Source organism: Pteronotus mesoamericanus, unplaced genomic scaffold (genome assembly GCF_021234165.1).
Source record: "Pteronotus mesoamericanus isolate MK-2021 breed Mesoamerican mustached bat unplaced genomic scaffold, CSHL_Meso_final contig_73, whole genome shotgun sequence".
NCBI lineage: Eukaryota > Metazoa > Chordata > Mammalia > Chiroptera > Mormoopidae > Pteronotus > Pteronotus mesoamericanus.
The window spans coordinates 33,507,310-33,531,747 of NW_026555245.1; the positions used below are offsets into that span (position 1 = coordinate 33,507,310).

The following is a 24,438-nucleotide window of genomic DNA, read 5'->3' on the forward strand; positions in this document are numbered from 1 at the left end:
ACGACTTTGATGGTGATCTTGATTACTTGGCTGAGGTAGTGTTTGTCATGTTTCTCCACTATAATATTATTCCCCTCTTCCCCCTTTCCATTCTCTATTCTTTGGGAGAAAGTCACTAAACTCACCCCACACTTAAACAGTAGGGAGTTATACTCACTTTTTGAAGGCAGAGTATCTACTATGTTATTTGGAATTATTTTGCAGGGGACATTTGTCTTTTTCCTTCCTTTATTTATTTATTCATATCATTGATTTATGTCAGTATGGACTTATGGATATTTATTTTATACTTTGGGCTGTAATCCAGTACTACTTTACTTACTCAAAGAATTCCAGCTTTGGCCATTGAGAGCTTGTTCAGGTGGCACATGTGTTCCTTTAACAGATACTCATCAATGTGGGTTTGTTTGTTTCCTTTTTTAAATTTATTTTTATTATTTTTTAAATATATTTTATTGATTATGCTATTACAGTTGTCCCATTTTATTCTCCCCTTTATTCCCCTCTGCCCCGTACACTCCATCCCACCAGCATTCCCCCGTACCTTGTTGATGTCCATGGGTCGTACATAAAAGTTCTTTGGCTTCTCCATTTCCTATATTATTCGTAACATCCCCCTGTCTAATTTGTACCTACCACTTATGCTTCTTATTCCCTGTACCTTTTCACCCATTCTCCCTGCTCCCCTGCCCCTCTGATCTCCATTTCTATGATTCTGTTCCTGTTCTAGTTGTTTGCCTAGTTTGTGCTTGTTTTTGCCTTTTTTTTTTTTTTTTTTTTTTTTGGTTAGGTGTTGATAGTTGTGAGTTTGTTGTCATTTTACTGTTTTTTATCTTCTTCTTTTTCTTAGATAAGTCCCTTTAACATTTCGTATAATATGGGTTTGGTGATGATGAACTCCTTTTACTTGACCTTACCTGGGAAGCACTTCATCTGCCCTTCCATTCTAAATGACAGCTTTGCTGGATAGAGTAATCTTGGGTGTAGGTCCTTGTCTTTCGTGACCTTGAATACTTCTTGCCAGTCCCTTCTTGCCTGCAAGGTTTCTTTTGAGAAATCAGCTGATAGTCTGATGGAAACTCCTTTGTAGGTAACTGTCTCCTTTTCTCTTGCTGCTTTTAAGATTCTCTCCTTATCTTTAATCTTGGGTAATGTAATTATGATGTGCCTTGGTGTGTGCTTCCTTGGGTCCAACTTCTTCGGGACTCTCTGAGCTTCCTGGATCTCCTGGAAGTCTATTTCCTTTGCCAGATTGGGGAAGTTCTCCTTCATTATTTTTTCAAATAAGTTTTCAATATCTTGCTCTTCCTCTTCTCCTTCTGGCACCCCAGTGATTCAGACGTTGGGACGTTTAAAGTTGTCCCAGAGGTTCCTCAGCCACTGCTCATTTTTTTGAATCTTGTTTTTTCATTCTGTTCTGGTTGAACATTTATCTCTTCCTTCTGCTCCTAATCGTTGATTTGAGTCCCAGTTTCCTTCCCTTTACTGTTGGTTCCCTGTATATTTTTCTTTATTTCACTTTGTGTAGCTGTCACGTGTTCCTCCCTTTTGCGACCATACTCAACCATTTCTGTGAGCATGCTGCATTACCAGTGTTTTGAACTGTGCATCTGATAGGTCAGCTATCTTTTCATTGCTTGGTTCTGTTTTTGGAGCTTTGATCACTTCTTTGCTTTTTTAAAATTATTTTTATTCTTTATTTTTTAATCATGTTTATTAAGTTGTCTCAGTTTTCCCCCTTTTGCCCTCCTCCACCCATTGTCCTCTGCCCCCCACCACCCAGGCTCCCATAGTCAATTCCCACACTGTTGTCCATGTCCATGGGTCATTCACACATGTTCTTTGTTTAGTACCTTCTCCTTCTTTCCACCATTGTCCTCTTTCCCCAGGCCCCCTGGTCACTTTCAGACTGTTCCATGTTTCCATGCCTGTGGTTTATTTTGTTTGTTGGTTTATTTTGTTGAATAGATTCCACATATAGGTGAAATCATATGGTATTGGTCTTTCACTGACTGGCTTATTTCACGTAGCATAATATTCTCCAGTTCCATCCATGTTGTTTCAAAAAGTAGGAGTTCTTTCTTTCTTTCTTTCTTTCTTTCTTTCTTTCTTTCTTTCTTTCTTTCTTTCTTTCTTTCTGTCTTTCTTTCTTTTTTAAAATGCAGATTGATTTTATTTATTTATTTTTTAAATGCCAAAATCCATTATAAAATATTAAAAAATTTAAATCCCTTATAAAGTCTCAGCAATTAAGACAACATGACTCCAGCACAGAAATAATCAAGTAGATCAATGAAATTAAATGAGCATTCCAGAAACAAACATATATATCTGTCTAACAATGTGATATATGATTAAATTGATATTTCAAATCAATAAGGAAAATAAGGTTTATTCAACAAATAAGGTACATGGACCACTATTACTTGAAATAAAACAAATATAGACCCCTAGTTCACACATTATACAAGAAATATTCAGGCGAGTTAAAAATCAACAAGCAAAATCTGAGGAGTTTTACAAGAAAAAACAAAATAGTATTTTTCTGACCCTGAAGTAAAATATTCAAACCCCAAAGCTATAAATAAAAATTGACAATGTGATTATATTAAACATGCATATATTTGTATACATGCATGTATACAGTAATATACATATAAAAAAGGTTAAAGGACAAGTAATAGGATAGGAAAGTATTTGCAACACATCTAAAAAAAGGTTAATTTTGGGGGGGTAAATTCTACAAACATTTGACCGAATAATGGATAAAGAATCCCAAAAAGTCAATTAAAGCTTTTTAAAAATAATAGAAATAGGCAGAAATATACAAAAACAGGTTTTGTTTCAGCGAATACTAAAGTAACAACATCATTGTTACAATTGTATTAATAAGTATTAAAAATATTGGTAATATCAAGTTTGGTGACTGTAAAAGGAACTTGGTATTCATAGACTCTTTTTCTTCATCTTAAAGCAGTCCTTTTAGCATACCTTGCAGTGCTGGTTTGGTGGAGATGTATTCTTTTAGCCTTCTTTTATCTGGGAGACTCGTTATTTTGCTTCCATTTTAACTGAGAGCCTTGCTGGGTAGAGCAGTCTTGGTTGCAGGCCTTTAGCTTTTCATGACTTGGGATATTTCTTGCCATTCCCTTCTGGCTGTAGTGTTTCTGAGCTGACTTCTGAGAAGTCAGCTGCTAACCATACTGGGGCTCCCTTGTATGTTATTACCTGTTTTTCCCTTGCTGCCTTTAGGAGTCTCTGTCTGTCTTTGGTATTTGCCATTTTAATGATGTGTCCTGGAGTGGGCCTCATTGGGTTCCTCTGGAATGGGACCCTCTGTGCTTCCTGGACTTGTGTGACTTTTTCTCTCCTCCAATTAGGGAAGTTTTCCATCATGACTTTTTCAAGCAGGTTCTCTATCCCTTGCTCCTCTTCTTCTTCTGGTATCCCTACTATACGGATATTATTACGTTTCAGGTTGTCCTGCATTTCCCTCAATGCCTCTTCATTCTTTTTGAGTCTTTTTTCATTTTCGTGCTCTTTCTGGGAGTTTTTTTCTACCTTATCCTCCAGCTCGCTGGTTCGATCCTCTGCTTCACCTAGCCCGCTTTTGATTCCTTCTACTGTGTTCTTCAATTTGGAAATTGTATTCTTCATTTCCTCTTGTCTCTTCTTGAGAGTTTCTATGTCCTTTTTCATGCTGATATGGTTTGCAGTAAGTTCCTTGTAGTTTCCCTGTAGTTTTTGTTAATTCTCTCTGTGCTCACGAAGCTTCCTTAGAACTCTTGTTTTGAACCCAGTATCTGATAGTTTACTTGCCTCTATTTCATTTAGTTCTCTTTCTGGGGATTCCTCCTTTCCCTTTGACTGGGGGGTGTTTCTTTGTCTTCCCATTATTTGTGAGACTCTTCTCTTTTGCTTCTGATTCTTAAGTTGATCTGTCTCAATTTCCTGACTTTGTGGTGCGAACGTCTGTGGTTGGAGATCGCTGTTTTTTCTTTCTGGATCCGCCTCTGATGATGTCAGATGTTGACCCCGTCTTGACCTTAAGCAGTCTGTTCGAGACTTCCAGGAACCTACTGTCCGTGGCGGTCTCCTTCAGTTGTTGACCTAGTCACTCTGCACTCAGCAGTCTGGCCTAGACACCCCAGGGCAGGGCAGAGTCCCTCCTGGTGGCGAGTTTACTGTGCCCTCTCACGCTGCAGCCACTCAGGGGAGTCGCCTGCCTGAGCAAGATGGCTGCTGCTGCATAGGATTGAGTCAGCACTGGGATCCCTCCAGCTACTCTCTCAGTTCTCTCCCCGAAGCCTCCTTCCCCAGTCTCTCCTCAAGTGCCTGTAGCCCACCCTGCCCCGGCCTTTGCCAGAGACCAGGGTAAATGGCTGCGAATAAAAATGTATGTGTTGGCCCTTTAAATTGTTCTTGGCGTCTCCAGCTGCCTGCCTTTGGCAGAGAGCAGCTCTGTTGCTTTTCGCATCTAGTTGTTATCTGTGTACTTTTTGGGCTGTGGTACTGTAGGTTGGAGATCCCCACTTATGGTTTAGATCCTGCTCTTCTCAGGGGGATCCAAATGGCTGTTCCAGTATCCTACTGGTGTTGCTGCCCTTGGGCACCCTGCCCACCTTGTTGAGTCTGTACTGCACTCCTTACCAGTTAGATTGTGCTAAAGCTGATTCTGCTGTCTGTCTGAGGTTATAAGTCTTCTCTCTCTCTATTGTTTGTTTGTTTGTTCCAGGTGATTTCTCCACAATTTAGTTGTGATTCGTGCTTGGTCCTGGTAAGAGGTCAGTGTGACTTCCACTCACTCCTCCGATATCTTGATTCTCTGATCTGTTCTTTCATTTGGGCCATATATCTTTGTCTCATCCCACCTGTTACATTTTTAGGGGTGGAGCCTTAGGAATTTACCAGGGCAGGACAACCTATATTGCTGTCTTGTGGCTACTATATGTGGGTGTGGAGCCTGAGAACGGACAGTAAGGCTTACTAGGCTTCCGGCCACCTTTCAGTCACTTTCTTGCTACCCACTGGCAAATTGGGCCCTTACAGTGCTGATTCCTGGGTGGGTGGGTTTATGTAAATTCCAGGACCCTGTGCTTCTCTCCAGAGAACTCTTCTGTGAGGCTCGGAGTTTCTCCCGCTGCTGTAACCCCCACTGGCTTTTTATAGGCAGAGGTTTTGAGGTTTTCTTTTCCCGCACTGGAACCCTAGTTTGCATGGTCTGTCTCACTCCCCAGCGTTTTTTCCCCCAGTTTATCCACAAGCAAATGTGGGACTACCCAGACCACCAGGTGCCGCCTCACCCAACTGGTCCTCCAGCCGCTGCCTTGCCACGTGCCCTCTGCACCTTGGCTGCCTGTCTCGGCCCCTTCTACTAGTCTGGATGAATGTTTCTTCTTTAGCTCCTTTGTTGTCAGACTTCCATGCAGTTCGATTTTCTGGTAGTACTGGTTATTTTTTTGTTTTTAAGTTTGTTATTGTCCTTTTGGTTTTGCAAGGAGGCAAAGTATATCTATGTATGCCTCCGTCTGGGCCAGAAGTTCTTGTTTGCTTATTTTTTAAAAATTTATTTACTGATTTTAGAGACAGAGAGGAAGGGAGGGATGGAGGGAGGGTATGTGAAGGGGTGAGGTGGGCAGAGAAAGAGGGAAGAAGAGAGAACGATTGAAATTTGTTGTTCCACTTATTTATGTATTCATTAGTTGTTTGTTGTATGTGTTCTGGTCTGAGATTGAACCTGAACTACCTGGCCAAGTATTGTTTGCTTATTTTATGAGTACTTTCTGGCACTAAAAAAATGTGCCACACTCACTTCGTATACTTCTTGTCCAGGCCTATAATCACTCATTTTTTTCAAGAAGCCTTGACTCATTTTATGGAGAACGGTGTTAGGAACTAAGATTGTGTTCAAGGTATACTGATTGCTACTCTGGGAGTCAGTGTTTCTAGGCTTTTTTAGTTGATTGAGCAATGAAATATCCTTGGGTTTATTAATCTTATATATATATATCTGTTTAAATATTCCTATTATTTTAAACTGCACTTTTTTTATATATACGTTATTGATTATGCCATTACAGTTGTCCTAATTTTTTCCCTTTTGCTCCCCTCCACCCAAAACCCTGCACTCCCTCAGGCAATCCCCTGACCCGTGTTCATGTTGATGGATTGTGAGTGTAAGTTCTTTGGCTACTCCCTTTTCTACACTGTACTTTACATCCCCATGGCTATTTTGTAACTACCGATTTGTATTAATCCCTTGACCTCTCACCCGTTCCCCCCCACCCCCAATCTCTTTATCTTTAATTTAACCTTTGGCATTTTAATTATGATGTGTCTCGTGGTGGGCATTTCTGTGTCTGTCTTGTTTGGGACTCCCTGTGCTTCCTGGACTTGCATGTCAATTACCTTCACCAAATTAGGGAAGTTTTCTTTCACTATTTTTTCAAATAGATTTCCAATTTCTTGATCTTTGTATTCTTCTGGCACCTCTATGATGTGAGTGTTGCAACACTTGAAGTTGTCCGAGAGGCTGCTTATACTATCCTCATTTTTTGGGGGGGGTGGGGGGTGGTTCTTTTTTCCTCTCGTTGTCCTGATTGGTTGTTTTTTGCTACCTTATGTTCCATATCATTGATTGGATTCTTGGCTTCATCCACTCTACAGTGGTTTCCCTGTGAATTGGTCTTTATTTCCATTATTGTAGCCTTCATTTCTGACCACATCTTTTTATGCTGTTGAGGTCCTCACTAAGTTCCTTGAGCATCCTTCTAACCAGTGTTTTGAACTCGGCATCTGATAGACGGCTTATGTCCATTTCATTTGGCTCTTTTTCTGGAGTTTTGATCTGTTCTTTCATTTGGGCCATGTTTCTTTGTCTCCTCATTTTGGCAGCCTCCCTGTGTTTGTTTCTATGTATTAGGTAGAGCTGCTTTGACTCCATGTCTTGGTAGTGTGGCCTAATGTAGTAGGTATTCTATAGGGTCCAGAGGCACAGCCTCCCCAATCACCCAGGCTGGGTACTTGAGGTGCGCCCTTTGTGTGGGCTGAGTACACCCCCCTCCTGTAGTTGAACCTTGCTTGCTGTTGGCAGATCAATGGGAGGGACTTACCTAGGCCAGTCAGCTGTAAGGATTGGCTGTGACCACTTGCTACCAATCTGTACCTCCCATGGAGGATCAGCTGTGCAGGGGCAGGGTATGTTGCTCCAGTGCGGTCTGCAGTTCTCCACTGGGTACATTGGCCCTGGTGCTTCCCCGTGTGGTGCAGGCCAAAGTCAGCCCCTGCCTGTGTTTTCCTTGTGGCCACCCTGCCTGAATTAAAAGCAGTCTGAGATGGCTGCTGCTTGTGCTGGTTTTGGATATTCCCAGGCGAAGCCAAGCTGTTAATCTAGGCTGGCTGCTGCTGGTGCCAGGCCTGGGTCTCACTGAGGCCAGCTGTTGCTTGTTTGAGAGGATATAGGAAGTTATGAAGCCTGAGCCAAGACCAGCCATTCATACGTAAAAGCACCTTGGGTTGGCTTGTAAATTAGTTTGGACAGAGTCTCTGGGGATCTCCAAGGCTGGTCAAAAAGCGTAGCCAGGTTGATGGAACCTTAGATACTGCACTAATATGCTGGCTCTGTAGGGGGAGGGCCCATAAAGGGAAAATGGCTTCTGTTTGCCTTGATGCCAGACACCTCAACTTCCCCTTGCACACCACTGGTTCCCCTCAATCTGCTGCCCCAGTACGGGAGCCTGGAGGGAGTGAGTCTTAGGAGGTAAGTCCTTGTGTGGGTTCTAGAAGAGGAAGTGCTTGTGGCTCCAGCAGTTTCTTCCACCGACTCAGTTGCTGCTGATTTTTGCAGCCAGAAGTTGTGGAACTTAACATCCTGGCACTGAAACCTTGGACTGGGAGCCTGATGTGGGACGGGAACGCCTTGCTCTGGAGATATCCCTCCCACACTTTTATCCACCACATGTGGATCTAGGATCAGCCTCTTCTCCATCTGTGCCATCCCTACCAGTCTGGATGGATGTGGTTTCTTTAACTGCATAGTTGTCAGACTTCCATTCACCTAGATTTCTGTCGATTCTGAGCAATGGTGATTCTATATTTTAGTTGTAATTTTATTGTGGTTGTATGAAGAGGTGAGCTGTGTCTGCATACACCACCATCTTGCCTGGAAATCAAAATCTTTTCTATGTATAACATCTGTATTTATATTAAGCTAAATATAAATTCGTACGTAGTTTTCAACTTTAATCTATTACTACGTAGATCATCTTAGCCTCCTCTACTTGCTTATCTGTAAATTCCTACTCTGGCAGCGGGAAACCTGGCACCCACCATTCATCATCCATTTATGTAATTTTTAATTCCAGTATACATACATAGCAGTATTAGAATTGTTAACTCAGACTCCTGTGGGAAACAATTTTATCAACTAGAGTGTCTCTTTATAGTTCCTTTTGACTTTAGTTTTACAGACTCCGCTCACTTGTAAAGTTACTTTGGTCTGCATTTCCCCCCTCCCCCACCACCTTCAGTGAGGTTGTTTCATACATTTGTAATACAGTTACATTCTTTTGACCTACTCCACAGTTCTTCAGGGGAAACCCTGACCTCCTTAATTTTTTTTTTTTTAATTTTGCATGCAATAAATCTCACTCTCTGCTCTAAAGTTCAATGAATTTTGACAAATGCATGAAGTTATGTATACACCGTTATGGTATCAGACTGAATAGTTTTTTCTCTGTAAAAAAATCCCATGCACTTCACCTCTTCGACATTCTCTGCTTCATCACAAAGTACTGGAAACAACTGATGTCTTTTACTCCTTTATAGTTTTCCCCTTTCTAGAATGTCATGTAAATGGAATCATATGGTATGTAGCCTTTACAGACTGGCTTTTTTTTTTTTTTTTTCCCTCACTTTGTAATGTGCATTTAAGGTTTCTTCACATTTCTTCATGGCTTGATAGCTCATGTTTTTTTTAAAGTCACTGAATCATCTATTTCAGTGTATCAGAGTTTATTCATTTACCTATTGAAGAGTTTTTTTCTTAAAAAAGATTTTATTATTTTTATAGAGAGGTGAAGGGAGGGAGAAAGGGTGAGAAACATGAATGTGCCAGAGAAACATGAATGTGCCAAGGAAACATCGATCAGTTGCTTCTCGCATACCCCCAACTGCATCTCCTGCGACCCAGGCATGCACGCAGCTGACCTGGAATTAAACTGGCCACCTTTTGGTTTGCAGGACGATGCCCCCAACCCACTGAGCCACACCAGTCAGGGTGAAGAATGTCTTGCTTGCTTTCAGTTTTTGGTGATTATGAATCAAGCTGCTATAAACATTGTGTGTAGGTTTTGTATGGACCTATTTTTATATTTTAAATTTAATTTCTAAATTTATTTTTTCTGATTACGTATTTTTTCTTTTTTATTGAATTTATTGGGGTGACATTGGTTAATGAAATTATATGGGTTTCAGGTGTACAGTTCGACAACACATTATCTGTATGTTGTATTGTGTGTTCACCATCCCAAGTCAAGTCTCCTTCTGTCACCATTTATCCCTCTTTTTACCCTCTTCTTACTTCCCCCACCTCCCTTTCTCTCTGGTAATCACTGCATGGACAATGTTTTTAAATCAGTTGGTTAAATAACTAGGAACATGATTGCTGGATCATATAGCAAAGCTCATATTTCTCTTTGTAAGAAACTGTCAAAGTGTCTTCCTAAGTGGCCGTTCCCTTTTGCATTCCCACCTGCAGTAAGTGTGAAAGCTCCTGATTTGCTTCCTCATCAGCATTTCGTATTGGGGGTTTAAAATAGGTGTGTATTGGTATCTCATTATTTCAATTTGCATTTTTCTAATGCCTAAAGAGTATTTTTTCACATGTATTTGCCAATATGCATCTCTTTGGTGAAGTGTATGTTCAGATCTTTTGCCTATTTCTTAATTGGGTTGTTAGTTTTCTTACTGTTGAGTTCCAAGAGTTATTTGTATATTCTGGATACTAGTCCTTTATCAAATACGTTTTGCAAATATTTTTCTCACACTTTGTGGCCTGTCTTTTCATTCTTTTAACATTTTCTTTCATAGGATAGAAGTTTTTAATAAAGTCTAACATCAATTTTTTCTTTCATGGATTGTGCTTTTGGTGTTGTATCTAAAATCTCATTGCCAAACTGAGTATCACATAGATTTTCTCCTATATTTTCTTCTTGAAGTTTCTACTATTGTATTTTATATTTAAGTCTATGATCAGTTTTGAATTACTTCTTGTAGGAGGTATAAGGTTACTGTCTAAATTCATTTTTTTTTCCTGCATGTGTACATCCAAGTATTTCCACCACTATGTGTTGAAAGACTGCCCTTTTTCCACTCAACTGCCTTTACTCCTTTTTTAAAGGTCAGTCATTCTTTTACTTTTAATGCATTTGTGTGTTTGTAATTAAAGCATGTTTCTTTTATATAGCTTAGAATTGTCTTATTTTTAATTCAGTCTAATTTTTTTAATAGGAATGTTCAGACCACTTAAATTTTCTTTTCTTTTTTTTTAAAGTGTATTGATTTTAGTGGAGAGGAGGAGAGAAACATCAATTGGTTGTCTCCCACATGTACCCCAAACCGGGGATCAAATCTGTAACCTATGTATGTGCCCCAACAGGGAATCTAACCTGCAGCCTTTTGGTGCAAGGGATGATGCTCCAACCAACTGAGTTACCTGGCCAGGGCAAAATTTTCTTTTTTAAAATCAACTCTATGGAGATATAATTTATATACCACATAATTTACTCCTTTAAAAGATACAGCTTATTGGTTTTTAGTGTATTTACAGAGTTTTACAGTCATAAACGTAACCTAATTTAGAACATTTTCGTAACTCCAGAAGGAAACCTTCTGGAAACCTCCAGAAGGTCCATTACCAGTTTCTAATCCTGTCTTCCCCACCCTGGCCCTAGGCAACCACTAATCTATTTTCTGCCTCTGTAGATTTGCCTATTTTGGACATTTCACATAAATGAAATGATATAATATGTTCTTTTTTGTGACTGGTTTCTTTCATTTACAATAATGTTTTTGAGGTTTATTCATGTTGTATGTATCAGTACCTCATTCCTTATTTTAAAAATTGGCAAAATTTATATAACATAAAATTCACCACTTTAACAACTTAAAAATGTACAATACAGTGGCATTTAGTACGTTCACGGTGTTATGCAGCTATCACCACTAGCTAGTTCCAGAATTCTTTCATTGGCCCAAAAGGAAACCCCTTTCCCTTTAATCAGATACTCTTCATTTCCACTCCCCAGCCCCTGGCAACCACTAGTCTGTATATTTGTTTATTATGTATATTTCCTATAAATGCAGTCATACAACAATATGTGATTTTTGTGTCTGGCTTCTTTCACTTAGCATACTACTTTCTGTTTTTATCCATGTTATGACTGATATCAATAGCACTTAGTTTTCTGTGGCCATGTAATTTACATTGCATGGAAATATACTGTATTTTTTTAAATTGATTCATGACATGATGGACATTGAGTTTCTATATTTTGGCTATTTTTGAGTAGTGCTGCTATGAATATTTGTATACAAGTTTTCATATGTCTTCATTTGTCATGGTAGGCCTTTTAAATTTAGTGAACTTATCTATATGGCTGGGTTTGAACCTGTTATCTTGCTATTTGTTTTTAATTTTTCCTATCAGTTCTTTGTTCCTTTCTGGATTGAGTATATTTTAGTATTCCATTTATCTCCACATTGGCTTATTAGCTAAACATCTAAACATTTTTTTTTTAAGTGGTTACCTTAGGGTTTATAATATTTTAACTTACCATAGTCCATCTTCAAACAGCTCTGTACTACTTTGGTATAACCCAGGACTACTAATTCAGTACACTGTTCTCTACCATTCTTTCTCATCATTAAAAATCTTGAGCTGTTATGATATGAAATGAGTTTATATATGTAAAATACTTTTAACATAACTCATGCTTTTATTTCTATTTGGGCTAATAGGTGAAACCTTACTAGAAGTTCTTGAATCTGCATATTTTAGGTTTCTTTTCCATCCTGCTTCAGCTATGTACTTCCATGATCATACACAAGACTATTGGTTCTTAATCTGACTGTATATTACAATTAACCGTGCAGCTTAAAAAACATCAATAATTGTGTGCCACCCTCAGAAATTCTTATTTTATTGGTCTAATATATGTGTGTGTCTGTGTCTGTGTATGTTGTGTACACATATCCACACACATATATAGTTGTATAAAATAATTTTATTTATTGATTTTTTTAGAGAGAGGGGAAGGGAGAGAGAAAGAGAGGAGAGAAACATCAGTCTGTTGCCCCGACCAGGGACATATTTCACAACCTCAGCATGTGCCTTGACCTGGAATGGAACTGATGACCTTTTGCTTTGTGGATCAAAGCCCAACCAATTGAGCCACACTAGTCATGGCTGATATATTTTTTAAAGTGTTCCAGCTGGCTCTAATGTGTAGTCAGAGTGGAGAACCATTGCCTGAGACTTTATCACCATGTTCTATAATTTAACACATTATAAGCATCTAAGTCTGATTTCTATCTCCTCTTTTGCCTGGTCTTATATTCTAAAACCCTATTGTGACATTTCTGATATTCATTGAGATCTCCAGGCCATTAGCCAAACCACTTTTTCACTGTCCATCATCCCCTCATGTGGTAATTCTTTTCTTAACCAATTGCATTTATTTATTAAATGAGAATTTTAATGCTTACTATGTGTTCTATACTGTTTTGTGGCATTATCAACTCTCTTTTTCCTCTGTTCGTTCACGGATCAGGGCAAAACTTCAGACCTGATTAAACCCAATTCTTTGCCAATTCAGTGCTTCCTTGAACCTGAGGAACTGAGTGTGACTGGAGAAAACAATACTAACTGGTCTCACTTTAAGTTTATGGTCACAAATATAAATATGTGCCCTCAGGATCAGCATTATCTAGTCATTTTGCTCTCCCACTTCCATTACTAGAAGTTTATTTAATGTCTTTCCCTTCCTTACTTAGCCATACATATGCTGGCCCCTCCATCTGTTCTGTGGCCTCTTACCCATTTAAGGATTCTGCTTCTGGAGTCATCCTTTTTTACCCCCATATCATCTTTCTTTCCTGCTAAATCATTTTTGTAAGCATATGACTATACCTTCATTTTCTCTCTTTCTCTCACACACACATACTTACCTTTCTCTTTCATAGCAAAGTTTGTCGAAAAGAATTGCTCATACTCATTCTCTCTACTTTCTTATTTTGCGTTTTCTCTTCAACTTACTTTAGGGTGATTCTTCTCTACCTCCACCATTTAAAACCACTCTTGTCATTATTCTCATCTTAAAGTTATTCTACCTTTCATCAGCATTCAACACAGTTGATTGATCAGCCCCTATTTTTTTAAAATTTCATTGGTTTTCTGCATGCCATACCATCCTGATTTTTTTTTTCCTGATTTATGGCACTTGCTTCTCAGTCTTGTTTTCTAGCGTCCGTTACCTCTAAAGGTTGAGTGCCCTAGGCTACGACCTTAAAAATTTTCTTTATTAGTATTTGTCACTTTTTAGGGTATCTTATCTAATTCCATGTTTATAAGTATCATTAATTTGTTATTGACTCCAGCTTTGATATTTTTATCAAATTGCACACTGTGGAGCTAACTTCTCCACGTAAGTGTTTTAGTAGGCATTTCAAACTTGTCCAAAATAGAATTTTTGAATTATTTTTTCAAACCTACACTTTCCTCATGCATGGCCATCTCAGTGTATGGCAGCTCCTTTTATCCACTTTTTCTCCTCATACCTTCACTCCATCATCATCAGTTTTACCTTTAAACTGTATCTCAAATATTACTATTTCTTTTTATTCCACTCCTTTGCCCTAATATAAGCCATTATTATCTCCCTCTGGACTATTGCAGTTGTTTTCAACCTGCTCTCTCCACTTCTGCTCTTATCTCCCTCTAGTCTGTTTATAGCAGCATGTAATTTTTTTTAAGGACATAAATAATAATATATCACTCTCATCTGGAGGCCACTAGTAGCTTCCCATCACATTTACAATGAAACCTGAAGACCTTATCTTAGCCTAAAAGGTACTATATGATATCCCCCTTCACTGATCTCATCTTCCAGTACTCCCCTAAGCTCCAGAGCCATTGCCTTCTTGCTTTACCTCAAAGATCAAGTTATTTACTTGTCTTAATGCTTTTATTTTTTATTTTCTTGCTTGGAATGATCTCTGTCATATGGGTTACTCTTTGTTATTACTTAGACCTCTGCTCTGATCTTTCTTCCTTCTTCAAAGAGTTCTTCCCTGATTGCACCATAAAAATAAGCCCTTCTAATATCATTTTCCCTCTTTTATTTTTCTTCCTAGCACTTACGCTTTCTGAAATTATTTATTTACAAGTCTATACTTGTTTACTGATTATTTTCCAACTTATAAAGTAAGCTCCATAAAGACAGGCTGTTTGGTATTTTCATTGCTTTAACTCCCAGCATGTAGAATGATGAGGCTCAGTCATAGGTTATTGATATACCAACAATGATTGTTTAGCAAACATAGGAACTCCCTCCTCTTATCCAGAAAACTGTAAAATACTTGTGAATAATACAAAAAAAAAAAATGCAGATCTGGGTGAAGAAAGTCATGATGACACTTTACTTAAAGGCCTTTTTTTTTTTTTAAAGACCTGAATAAAATGGAGAGATACAACCATACTACTGACTGGAGACCTTAGTGTCATAAAGATCCCTGTTCTCCGTAAATAAGGTGTGTTTTAGTGCAGTTCCAAACAAAGATCTCAACTTTGTTTTCCCTTCTGAAACTTGATGAGCATGAATGAATAAGCCTGGAAAGTATTGAGAAAGGGTGAAGAGGGAGTGTATCTACCAGGTCAAAAAAGAGAGAACTATTATAACTAACTATGGGGATAGTACTATCTTGGAAATTGGCTAAAAAACAAAATAAAAGTTAGATTTTTTAGGATTATATAAGATTTTAGTATATGATAAAGGTGAGAAAAGAATTATTCAGTAAGTTAACCTTTCCATTGTAAGTAGATGACATGATTATAAACTTATTTTGTAGAGCATTTGTAAAACAGCCCAGGTATTTTTGAGGTGTGTGGGGCTCTTCACTCTTACAATTGGGGATCTAGTTAACTGGGCTCTTAGGTTACCTTCTATTTTATAAAATATTTCCTTCATTCTTTGACAGCTTAATTTTTTGAATCTGACAGCGTGTTTATATCTCTTGCGTTTAACTTGTTACTACTTCTGCTGTGTGTTTAGCATTCAAACTAAATAGAATTTCTTGTAAAGACTAAGTAGACTATGAATAGGAGACTGAAATCCATAAAGTATGTATGTTTGCCTCCTTTGTGATAAGTATTGTAGTTCTTCATGGCTGGCTCTCGACTGTATATGAATTGGTGAATTTGCCAGATAGCTGAGTTTCAGAAACTTGTGACGTGTTATTTTACCTAATCAATTGGGAATGTTCAGATTAATAATTATGCTTTCCTTCTTGAAACCAGTGTTATTCATGGCTATATTTTCTTAACCTTGCTAACCCTCCATTTCCCCCTATACTTTCGTTGAAATCTCAAAAGACAGGAACTGCTTGTTTTTTTTAAAAAACAAAACTTTTTATTTAGAAAAAAGTTAAACTTTCAGAAAAGTAAGAATGTTATAATAAGCATCCAGTATACCCTTCACTGAGGTTTACTGATGAACATTTTGACACATTAGCTTTCCTTATGCATATTGCTATTTTTTGGTTAAACCATTTGAGAATTAAGGTCAGCATGTACTTCCGAAGAACAAGGACATTCTCTTACACGATACAATGATTAGGAAAATAAGCTTTGTTACAAAAATATGTGACATATAGCCTGCATTAAAACTTTTCTACTGCTATACCTTACAGCATTTTTTTTTCCTGTTTCCTGATCTATTCTTGTATCATTGATTATATTGAGTTATCATTTGTTTGGTAGATTACTTGGAATCTCTCTGTAGATAGTCCAGTCAGCAAACAGGGATAGTTTTATTTCTTCCCTTATTTCTTTCTCTTCTATCTTTATTATTTTGTTTTTTTCTGCTTTCTTTGGGTTTATTTTGGTGTTTTTTATTTTCTAGCTTAAGATTGAAGCCCAAATTATTAAATTGAGACCTTTCTTTCTTTTTCCCCTACTAAGTGCTTAAGGCTATATATTTCCCTGTAAGTACTGCTTTAACTGCAGCCCATTCCACAAATTTTGATATGTTGTCTTTCTCCTTTTTGTTCAATTCACAATATTTTATAATTTCTGTAAACTTCCTCTTGAACCATAAATTACTTAGAAGTGTGTTCAGTTTCCACGTGTATAGAGATTTTTCTGTTTTCTTTGTTTTGTCACTTACTTTGAGTCTCAGATTTTAATTTTTAATCTAGACTAGTACCTTGGGACTTTTTATCTTTTTCACGATACTGTAGTACCTTGGACCTTTTTCATAATACTGACTTTTTAAAGAATTCTACACTTTAGTTTGACCTTGTCTACCTAATCCCTCATGATTATATTAAGGCTATGCATTTTTTTTTGTCAGGAATACCCTGTAACTAATGTGGTGGGTGTCCTTCTTAGTACATCACATCAGGAGGTATGTAATGTCAGTTTGACCAGTTATTAGTAATATTAACTTTCATTGTTTGGTTAAAGTGGTGGCCACCAGATATCTCTGGTGATACGCTTTATTTCTTTGTAATATTAGCAACTCTGACAAGATTCTGAGATTGTATAAATACCTATTTCTGACAGTATTATATACTCAGTGGTTTTAGCATCCATTGATAATTCTCTCCTGAATCTGAATACTGTGATGATTGTAATACAGTTTTTATTCATTCCTTCTAGATTTATTAGTTGGTATTCCATTGCAAACAGCATTCCTTTTCAACTCTCTCCTTCATTCACTTACTTTATAGTATCAGTATGGATACAAGACTTTAAAAAAACGATGTGTTATATACTTTATTACTGTCATTCATTTTCATACTGAAGTTGTTCACAGTTTGGCCAGTGGGAGACTCTTCAAGCTAGTTCCTGTGTCCTTTTCATAGGACCCTCATTGGTCTTTGAGCAATGATTTTGTTTTGTTTTGTTTTATTTTGTTTTCTCCCTTGCATTAGATGTTCTAGGTATATCTTGTACTCTTCTTGCCCAGCTTTGAAGTTGTTGGTTTCTCCAAGGAGCTCTAGTATCCTTTGGTGGGGAATGGTTTTGAGAAACAAAAGTTTAGGTGCTGCATATGTTTTTGCTTGTGGGGTGACACTACTTCTGGATTTTATTTTTAGCAGAGAGAAAGAGGAGATACATATACATTTTTAACAGTTTTATTGAGAGACAATTTACATACCACACAATTCACTGATTTAAAGTATACAATTCATTGTTTTTAGCATAGTCACACATTGCTCAACCATTACCACATTAATGTTAGAACATTTTCAGCACCATAGAAAGAAACCATGTATCCATTAGCAGTCACTCCCCATTTATCCCAACCTCCTAACTTTAGGCAGCCACAGTGTACTTTCTCTTTCTATTGATTTGTCTATCTTGAATATTTCATATAAATGGAAACATACAATATGTGGTCTTTGTGACTTCTTCCACTTAGAATTTTTTTGAGGCTTCAGAATTTTTTTGAGGCTTCATCTTGTAGCATGTAACAGTACTTAATTCCTTTTCATTGCTGAGTGACAGTCCATTGTATGGATGGTACCCCATTTTATTTATCTCTTTTTTTTTTAGTCTCCTGATACCCCTTCCCCCAGCTATCATCGCACTGTTGTCCATGTCCATGAATTCTTTTTCCTTTTTGCTAAATCCCTTCCCTCCCCACCTTAGCTGTTATCTTGCTCTTTGCGCATCTGTCTCTATTTTCCTTGTTATTTCAGTTTATTCATTAGATTCCACATATGAGTGAAGACATATGGTATTTGTCTTTCTCTAACTGGCTTATTTCACTCAGCATAATGTTCTCCAGGTCCATCCAGCTGTCACAACGCATAAAATTTTCTTCTTTTTTTATGGCTCAGTAGTATTCCATTGTGTAACTGTCCTGTAGTTGTTTTATACACTCATCTACTGACAGACACTTGGGCTGCTTTCATATCTTGGTGATTGTAAATACTACTACAATGAATATAGGGGTGCTTATATTCTTTTGAATTAGTATTTTGGGTTCCTTTGGATATATTTGCAGAAGTGGGGTTGCTGGGTCAAAAGGCAGGTCCATTTTTAATTTTTTGAGGTATCTGTATATTGCTTTCCACAGTGGTTGTACCAGTCTCCATTCCCACCAACAGTGCAGAAGGGTTCCCTTTTCTCTATATCCTTGCCAGGACTTGTTTGTTGATTTATTGATGATAGCAATTCTGACAGGTGTGAGGTGGTATCTCAGTGTGGTTTTAATTTGTATTTCTCTGATGTTGAGCATCTTTTCATATGTCTATTGGCCATCTGGATGTGCTCTTTGGAGAAGTGTCTATTTAGGTCCAATGCCCATTTTTAAATTGGGTTGGTTGTTATTTGGTGTTGAGTTTTGTAAGCTCTCTATAAACTTTGGATATTAACTTTATGTCAGGTGTATCAACAAATATGTACTTCCATTCTGTAGATTGTCTTTTGTTTTGATGGTCTCTTTTGCTGTGCAAAAATTTGTCAGTTTGATATAGTCCTATTTGTTTATTTTTTTCTTTTGTTTCCCCTTGCTTGGGGAGGTATATTAGATAAAATATTGCTGTGAGCAATGTCTGAAATTTTACAGCCTATGTTTTCTTTTAGGATTTTTATGGTTTCAGGTCTAACATTTAAGTCTTTGATCCATTTTGAATTTATTCTTTGTGGTGTAAGAAGGTGGCCTAGGTTCATTTTTCTGCACATATCTGTCTAATATTCCCAATACAATTTATTGAATAAACCGTCTTTAGCCCATTGTATGTGCTTGCTTCCTTGTTGAATATTAATTGAGTGTAAGGATATGGGTTTATTTCTGGGCTCTTTATTCTGTTCACTGATGTATCTGTTTTTATGCTAGTACCATGCTGTTTTGATTATTATGGCGTTATAGTATAGTTTGATATTAGGTAGTGTGATTCCTCCAACTTTGTTCTTCTTTCTCAGGATCACTGTTGCTATGTGGGGCCTTTTGTGGTTCCATATAAAAATTTTAAAAAATATTTGTAGTTCTTGAAATACGTCATTGGAATCTTGATAGGAATTGCATTGACTCTATAGATTGTCTTGGGTAGTGTGGACATTTTAATTATGTTAATTCTTTGTATCCATGAACATGGTATGTGCTTCCGGTTATTTGTATCTTCTTCAGTTTCTTTCTTCAGTATCTTATTATTTTCCAAGTACAGGTCTTTTACATCATTGGTTAAGTTTATTCCTAGGTATTTTATTCTTTTTGAAGCAGTTATGAATGGGATTTTTTTCTTAATATCCTTTTCTGTTAGTTCATTATTAGCATATAAAAATGCAACTGATTTCTAGATATTAATTTTGTATCCTGCTACTTTGCTGAATTCATTTATCAGTTCTGGTAGTTTCTTGGTGGAATCTTTGAGGTTCTCTAGGTATAATAACATGTCATCTGCAAATAATGTCAGTTTTACTTCTTCCTTTCCAATTTGGATGCCTTTTGTTTCCTCTTGTTTTATTGCTGAGGCTGGGACTTCCAGTACTATGATGAAGAAGAGAGGTGAAAGTGGACATTCCTGTCTTATTCCTGATCTTAAAGGGAATGGTTGTAGATTTCACTCAATGAGTATGATGCCAGCAGTGGTTTTGTCATATATGGCCTTTATTATATTTAGGTATGTTCCCTCTAATCCCACTTTGCTGAGAGTTTTTATCATAAATGAGTGCAAGATTTTATCAAATGATTTTTGTGTATCTATTGACATGATCATGTGGTTTTTATCCTTCATTTTGTTTATGGGGTGAATCATATTTATTGATTTGGAAATGTTCCAACCTTGCATTCCCAGAATAAGTCCCACTTCATCATGGTGTATGATCTTTTTGATGCATGACTGTATTTGGTTTGCTAATGTTTTGTTGAGGATTTTAGTGTCTGTGTTCATCCTGGATGTTGGCCTATACTTTTCTTTCTTTGTAGTGTCTTTATCTGGTTTTGGAATAAGGATAATGCTGGCCTCGTAAAACTGAGTTTGGGAGCCTTCCCTTCTCTTGAATTTTTTGAAATAATTTGAGAAAGAGAGGTGTTAGTTCTTTTCAGAACGTTTGGTTAAATTTACCTGTGAAGCCATCCAGTCCAGGGCTTTCTTTTTTTGGGAGTTTTTTGATTAGTGCTTCCATTTCACATGGTGTAATCTGTCTATTTAGATTCTCTGAATCTTCCTGATTTAGTTTTGCAAGATTGTATGTTTCTAGGAATTTATCCATTTCATCCAGCTTGTCCAGTTTGTTGGTATATAGTTGTTCATAATATTTTCTTACAACCTTTTGTATTTCATTGGTATCAGTTTTTATTCCTCCTCTTTTATTTCTGATTTTATTTATTCTCCTCCTTTTTTCTTGATGAGTCTGGTTAAAGGTTTGTCAATCTAGTTTATCTTTTCTAAGATCCAGCTCTTGTATTCACTGATCTTTTGTATCAATTTTTTAGACTCTATTTCATTTATTTCTGTTCTGATCTTTATTATTTCCTTCCTTCTATTCACTTTGGACTTTGTTGTTCTTTTTCAAGTTCCTTTAAGTGTAAAATTAGATTATTTATTTGAGCTTTTTCTTGTTTTTCGAGGTTGGCCTGCAATGCTGTGAATTTCCCTCTTAGGATTGCTATCTCAGTGTCCCACAGTTTTTGGATTGTTGTGTCCTCATTTTCAGTTGTTTCAAGGTATCTTTTGATTTTTTCCTTGATCTTGTTGTTGACCCATTCATTGTTTAATAGCACATTAATCCCTTCCATGTCTTTCTTGTTTTTCAGTGTTCTTCTTGTGATTGATTTCTAGTTCCATAGCATTAAGGTCAGAGTAAATGTTGGATGTGATTTCAATCTTTGTAATTTATTGAGACTTATTTTGTGTCCTAACATGTCTATCAGAAAACATTCTGTGTGCCCTTGAAAAGTATGTATATTCTTCTGTGTTGGGGTGAAATGACTCTGAGGGTAATAATTAACTCCATTTCATCTAGTGTGTTGTTTTAAGGCCACTGTCTCCTTACTGATTTTTGGTCTGGAAGATCTAACCATTGAAGTCAATGGGGTATTAAAATCCCTGACTATGACTGTATTTTTGTTGATCTCTCCTTTGATGTCCATGAAAATTTGCTTAACATGTTTAGGTGCTCCCATATTGGGTGCATAAATGTTTACTAGGGTCATATCCTCTTGTTGGATGTTCCCTTCCACATTATGTAGTGTCCCTGTCCCTTCTTTGTCTCTTACTATAGTCCTGGTTTTAAAGTCTATTTTGTTGGATATAAGTACTGCTACCTCAGCTTTTTTCTTCTTTCCATTTGCATGAAATATCTTTTTCCATCCCTTTTAGCCTGTGTGTATCTCTTGATCTGAGATGGATCTCTTGGAGGCCGCATTTATATGGATCTTGTTTTCTTATTCATTCAGCTCCACTGTGTCTTTTGATTGTAGGATTTAAGTCGTTTACATTTAAGATGATTGTTGCTAGATATGTATTTAGTGCCATTTTACTGTTAGGCTGTTTTCCTCTTTTTCCTTTCTCTTTTTCTTCATCATCTTAGTACTGGTTTGGTGTTTAACAAAAATCCTGTAGCTTTTTCTTGCCTGGGAATCGCCTTCTCTCTCCTTTGCTTTTAAATGATAGCTTTGCTGGGTAAAGTAGACTTGGTTGTAGGTCCTTGTTTTTCATCACCTTTAATATTTATTTCATGCCACTCTCTACTGGCCTGAAATATCTCTGTTGAGAAATCAGATAACAGTCTAATTGGTGCTCCCTTCTGTGTAACTGCCTACTCTTCTCTTATGGCTTTTAGGATTCTCTCCTTGTCTTTAAGCCTTGCCAATTTAATTGTGTCTCACTGTGAGCTTCTTTGGGTCCAAGTTGTTTGGGATTCTCTGAGCTTCCTGGATTTGTATGTCTTTTTCCTTTACCAGATTAGGGAAGTTTTCGGTCATTTCTTAAATAGGTTCTCAATTTCTTGCTCTCTCTCATTTCCTTCTGGTATTCCCATGATGTGGATGCTGTTATGCTTAATGCTGTCCAAAACGTTTCTTAAGCTCTCCTCATTTTTTAATATTCTTTTTTCTTTTGGCTGCTCTGTTTGTGTGTGTGTTTTCTACCTTGTCTTCCAAATCACTAATTCAGTCCTCTGGTTCATCTAACCTACCATTTATGCCTTCCAATGTAACATTTATTTCAGATATCACATTCTTTATTTCTGACTGGTCCTTTTTTGGTTTCCGTGTGTTTTTTCATGCTGTTGAGTATCCTTATAATCATTACTCTAAACTCTCTTATCTGATAAATTGCTTGCCTCCATTTCATCTAGCTCTTCTGAAGAATTCTCTTACTCTTTCATTTGAGGTCTGCTTCTTTGCCTTCCCATATTGGCTTCTGCTTTGTATTGGTTTCTGTGTATTAGGTAGATCTGCAAAGACTTTGGTGTAGACCTTTGTCAGAAATTGTTAGTGGCCCTGGTGAATCCGTTTGGAGCTGTCAGTGATCCACAATTTGTCATTTCCTGTGCTGGTCCTGAGTGCTTGTAGAAAAGCTGTTTATCTCTTCATCAGTTGATGGTCATTTGGGCTATTTCCACTTTTTTTCTATTGTCAATAATGTTGATACACATGCTTAAAATATTTTATTTTTGAATTATTTTATGTTTATAGAAATGGTGAAAAGGTACTACAGACTTCTTTTTCCTTCCTGGTTAACCTTTTATGTTACCATAGTACATTTGTCAAAACTAGGACATCAATATTATTACATTGCTATTCACTAAAATCCAGATTTTATTTTAATTTCACTAGTTTTCACATCAGTGTGCTTTTCTGTTCTATGATACACATTGCATTTAGTATATATGTATTTTGAAGCTATGAGTTCATATTGATACCTCTAATTCCATTTAATATATAGATTTTACTTGCTTTCTCCCATTCCATATTTATACCTCCCTTTTCTCACAACAAGAACTCTGGTTCCCAATAATTGTTGCATCATATAATACATACAGAATAATTTTAGAATTGCTATAACCATACCACTGTAAAAAGCAAGCCTTCTTAGTAAACTTCAAGATTTCTTTATGTTAAAGTAAATTGTTTGAAAGTTACTTGGATTAGTTCTTTCATTCCCTTTTATATGGTTGTATTACCAATTTGATATACATTTTGATACATTGGCTCACATATCTTTAATGTTGAGGTTAAGTTTTTAACCAGGTCATTTTTTAAAAATGAAATTTAGAAATTGTTCTTTTCTTAAACTTTACAGTGAATATACCCTGCTTCTGTGCTTTGTTTAATCTTCCTAATGTTTTAGAATTTTGAATTAGTTGCTGATACTTTGAAACTTGGGGATTTACATAGAAGTCCTGATTTCTGGTTTCTCTTGCAAAGGCAAAAAGGAAGTTCTGGCTTTGCTAAGTCCATTTAGCCGCAATTGGATGGATCTGACTCGTAGTCGTTGCCTGTGTTCCCCAGTTCCCAAGACTCATATCCTGCCTGACCCCTTTAGTCATTTGTGTTTGCAACCCTCCTTCTTCACAAAACTTTCAGTGGCAGGTACTATAGTAGAGAATTACACTGCTTTGTGTTTTGGAAAAGAAACTGATTGTATCTGAAATGACTTAACTTCTTCAGTTTGGTAGTTTCATGACCCAGCCAGCATAACTGATGTTGATAATGCTTTCTAAATAGAATCACCAAGGACCTATTTTAAATGGCTTAACTGTAGCAAGTAACTTTGATAAAACTGTAGTTTCTTTGTGGTTTAAACAGACTTCATCATTCATTCTGCATGATTTGGAACACCAGGGAACACACAGATATTTTTGAAGTTTTAAAAAAGTTCTTTTGTTACAGTAAGGAATTGTGTAAACTACACTTAGCCTTGTAAGTTGAAGGTAATAACGTTTTGTTGATGTCAGCAGTGTTTATATATTAAAATGTGTGCCATTTTAAAGGGTAAGTTGAAATGAAATTGGTTCTAAAAAGATTATCTCAGTTATAGTTGGAAAAAGTAATTAATTATTAAGCTATATATGTTTTTACAAATATTTTAATTCTTTTCAAAAGCTTTTGCTAATACAGAATAATATTACCAGAGATAAAGAAGGCCATTGCATAATAATTAAGGGGGTCAGTTAATCAGGAAGACATATTCTAAATGTTTATG

General features: G+C 36.8%; 1 protein-coding gene across 3 annotated transcripts in view; it reads left to right on the top strand.

Annotated features, from left to right (window-relative positions):
- DENND4C (DENN domain containing 4C) overlaps positions 1 to 24,438 on the top strand; it is a 132,885-nt gene that overhangs the window by 9,091 nt on the left and 99,356 nt on the right. The window contains exon 2 of one of the 3 annotated variants that reach the window (XM_054583196.1): positions 10,332 to 10,399. The exons of the other annotated variants lie outside the window; for them this stretch is intronic. The gene's annotated coding sequence lies outside the window, so the exon portion shown is untranslated. The remainder of the gene's footprint in view (positions 1 to 10,331; positions 10,400 to 24,438) is intronic. 3 annotated transcript variants of the gene reach the window in all.